The 3,977-nt window shown below is 51.3% G+C and overlaps 1 protein-coding gene across 2 annotated transcripts in view; it reads right to left on the bottom strand.

The window, feature by feature from the left end:
* The window catches only part of ZDBF2 (zinc finger DBF-type containing 2), a 28,610-nt gene extending 25,071 nt beyond the window's left edge, over positions 1-3,539 (bottom strand). Inside the window, exons 1-2 of one of the 2 annotated variants that reach the window (XM_019554237.1) lie at positions 3,433-3,539; positions 468-589 (exon numbers count right to left, since the gene is read on the bottom strand). The gene's annotated coding sequence lies outside the window, so the exon portion shown is untranslated. Of the gene's footprint in view, positions 1-467; positions 590-2,903; positions 3,122-3,432 lie in introns of those variants that run through there. The other variant, XM_019554238.1, reaches the window with a different exon arrangement.
* Between the last annotated feature and the right edge of the window lie 438 nt (positions 3,540-3,977).

The following is a 3,977-nucleotide window of genomic DNA, read 5'->3' as shown; positions in this document are numbered from 1 at the left end:
CTCACCAAGGCCGAGTACGGGGGAGAATGACGTCCCGGGATTTGCTCGAGAAGCATCTATGGATGCAAGCCAGCGTTTTGGTCGCTTTACTAGCTCCAACGTAGCACTGCCGAGCCTATAAGGATGCTGCAGGTTTTTCCTCCCAAGGTGGAGAACCTTGCATTTTTTGGTGTTAAACTTCTTCAGCTGCATTTAAAAACACAGACCAAATACCTGTATGAACAGAAGTCTTGCCTGAAATGGAACAAATGCGATGTGTACCTAGGCTGAGGAAATTTGTCATTGTTGCTCAGCATCATGTCCTAATACTAAAATCCACAAACTGGTATTGGCAATCATATTAATATTAAGCAGAAAGACAACAATGCAGTAATATCCTACTCCATGTTTTAAGGGTAAATATAAAAAGGAAACAGAGTTTCACATTTAGTTCTGCAATACTGAAATATAAATTTTCAGTTACTAACCTTGGTGTCATCAGCCTTTGCTCATCACCAAAAGTTAGCTTGGCGGCTATCAATCACTAGATCTCAGCCAGGAGGCCATTTTCAGTACATACCACTCAGCCACTTCCATAATCCCTGATGACCTGGGAATAATTAAATTAAAGGGCAGTTTTAGGCTAGTTACAAGGGTTTCATCCATGTTATCAATGAGAAACAGTTGTATTTTGTATTGTACTGTTGTGCAAGCAAGTCAGTCCATAATATGGATAAATCAACAGTAATATTTTGGCTTGTAAAACCACCATATTTTCTCATATACCATACCTTTTTCCAACAACCAGCTTCTGGAAACTGGCATATGTATTATAAGGAAGGAAATATGGTAACAGCAACTTCTGCCACCTAAGCTTCTACCAGATAAAAGCAAATGATCCACAGGGAGCAGAACAATGAGCAGACTTAGCTTCCTTGCTGCTACTGCAGCTGCTACTAGGGGTGCACTGATAAAGATTTTTTGGGCCGATACTGTTGGCCGATTATTAACCAGCCATAGCTGCTAATACCGATCCAATTCCCAATATGTGGCCTAGCACCTTGGAGAGCAGCATCCAGCCAGTAAGTCTGTTGGGGGGATGGGGTGTGTGGGCAGAGGAAGAAGATCAAGGACCCCATGGTGAGGGAGGGAGTGGGCTGGGGCAGGCACGGAGAGTGGGGCATGAGATGGAGCTGCAGGCAGCTCGTCCTGGGGGCAGCCAGCTTCTGCTGCTGCGTGCATTCTGGGGGAGGCAGGCATATACCCTCTGGATCTGTGTGTGGGGCAAGGGCAGGCTGCCTGCTGCGTGCTCAGGGCCAGGGGCTGTACCAGCCTCTTTCCGGCAGCAGAGCTGGGCCAGGGCTGCATTTGGGGCAGACGGCAATGGTGCTGGGATGAAATTCTATGGGGTGGGCTAAAATCACCCCAAAATTCACTGTAGCCACCCTACAACCCCCACAACCTCCCAGCACCACCGCCACTCACCCTGCCCCTGCCCGCCCTGAGCACAGCCCCAGCTCAGCTGCCCCATCAGGAAAAGCCTACGCAGTCCCCTCAGCCCTGAGCCTGCAGCAGGAGCCCGCCCTTGCCCTGCACACAAATCTGGGGGGCACAAGCCCCCCATGCCTCCCCTGGGGGTGCACACAGCAGCAGGAGCCACCCCCTTACCATGCCTCCACACCCTCTGAAGAAGCCAGCCACACTGTGCTCTGCCCTGTCCCAGCTGGGCAGCACCTGCCCCAACCCTACTCCCCCCCTCACTGTGGGGGCCTTGATCTGTTCCCCCACACCCCTTCCCCACTACAGACTTACTGGCTGAACACTGCTCTCCAAACTGCCAGGCTGCATTCCTGGCCACGTGTGTGCTAAGGCTGTGCACATGCACATGGCGTTTATCAGTGACATAATTGGCAGCATTGGCCAAAAAAAGCAATTGCCGATAATATCAATTTTCCTTTTACTGGTGCCAATACGATATGGACCAATGTCTTGGTGCACCTCTTGGTGCTACTCAATTACTTACTACAAAGAAAGATCCTTTTCTCTTACTCTTTCTCTTAATCAGTTTTGTCTTTCAAAAACACAGCATGCATCTTATCCCAGGGTGATTACATGAGAAAATATTGTATTTCTGACAGGGAGTACTTCCTTCCTGGTACAAACCCTCCTATATATCTCTTGGAATATCCAGCATTTTGCCTTCTCTTGACAGTCCTTATTTAACATATATTATAGGGATCTGACCACCCTGCATTTAGAAATTTTTAACAGTAGAGAAAAATAAAAGCCAATTTATACAAGAAATTTCATGTTAAGAATGCTTAATGAATATGAGACATCAACATGCTTTGAGCATTTTTTTCTCTTGCTCATGTCATATAAAAATCAAAAGATTTAATAATAAGCCACCAACTAGCTTTCTTATGGCATCTTAGACATTCAAAACACCTTTATCAATATTAGTTGAATAATCATTGTAACCCCCTAGCAAGGTGTAATCTAAAGCCACAGAAAAAGCATCAAGGCCAGGCTAAACCCCAAAACTTTCTGATTCCCAGGTACATCCTCAGCCTACCAGTCCACAAAAATATTTTTGGCTACAGTAAAACAAACTCCGTTTCAAGTTACAGTTTTCACTTGACTAGAACTGTCCCTGTAAGTATTAAGAATATGAGCATAATTTTATTCCTATCTTCCAGTCTCAGTTCTCACGCTATTTACTTAGTCTGATCCACGGCCTTCTCTGGCTACAAAGCTGCAACAATACATTACGCTACGCAGCATTTTGTACCCAGAGTTTGCTCATCCCTGGGTTCAATTACATACAAGACAGACACAGGCCCCAACCTTGCAGGAAGAGATTTTTTTTTTCTATTTCCTAGTTGATCTAATTAAAGGCCAGAGAAGTATTCGTTTCAACACACTTTTCTTCTTCCCTTCCCTTCCCACACTGCAAGGGCAGGTCACCGGCAGGTGTTCTGGCTCACAAGTGGTGCAGTAAAGTTGATAAAACCGCACGTGCCGCCTAAGAGCTGACCCCGAACTCGACTGGCGTCAAAGCTCGCCAAGACCTCGTACAGGCCGGGGCAGGGGACAACTCACTCCGGCAGGAGGGTGTGTAGACAAGGCGGGCGGGCAGGCAGGGGCAGCGCGCACGGAAACAGGCGGCGCAGGAACTCGAACAAGCCGGGGACAGGAGGCAAAAATGCACCGGGGGAAACAAGAGACCGGCCACTGGAGCTTGTTGTGACAGCGCCACAAGCTGCGGTACCCGGAGCCCCTTCAGGCTCGCCCGCCTTGCCGCCACCACCGGGCCCGAGCGCCACGCTGCGGGTGAGGGGAGGTGACCGATCCCGGCCGCTTGGTTCTTGCCACGGCCCGTGGGCGGCACCATTCCGGGGGGGGGCTGAGTCCACCTCCAAAGCAACTGCCACCTCCCTACCGCCGCCTCACCTCTGCTGCGGCCCCATGTTCCCTTCCGTGGCGCGGCGAGGTCAGAAGTCGCGACCCCGCCCCACCCCGCTCCCCGCGCTTCCTGTTCTGGGTCACGGGGCGCGGCTGCAAAGCGCTGAGGGGGCGGGAGGCCGGGCCGGCCCCTCCCCGCGCCCGGCCCCGACACGCGCGGCGTCAGGATGAGGGCGGGCGAGCCGTCAGATGCGGCCCTTCGCCCTGGGGCTCTGAATCCGGGCGGCTTCCGACGGGTCGGCCGGCGGGGCGGTCCCCAGCGGCCGAGGAAGACACGACATGAGCAAGAGGCCGTCTGGAAAGTTGGAAAGCCTGTCCCCCGTGATCCCAGCCGCTGAGCAGGGGCGCAGACAGGCCTGCCCCGCTGGGACGCACCAGTAGTGACTCTTTGCTTTGTGAGGGGAAACTTTACCCCGAGGCAGAGCGGCTTAGACTGGGGTAAGCCCGTGCACTGTGTTTGCGTCACTTGACTGTGAAAGTCAAGTCAGTCTTCTCCATATGAAAGGCTTTCCATGTCTACACTTGAAGCATTT

This window comes from Crocodylus porosus, unplaced genomic scaffold (genome assembly GCF_001723895.1).
Source record: "Crocodylus porosus isolate Cpor-Errol unplaced genomic scaffold, CroPor_comp1, whole genome shotgun sequence".
Classification (NCBI taxonomy): Eukaryota; Metazoa; Chordata; order Crocodylia; family Crocodylidae; genus Crocodylus; species Crocodylus porosus.
Note: the sequence above shows the minus strand (reverse complement) of the source record. Positions and strands in the feature narration are given on the sequence as shown.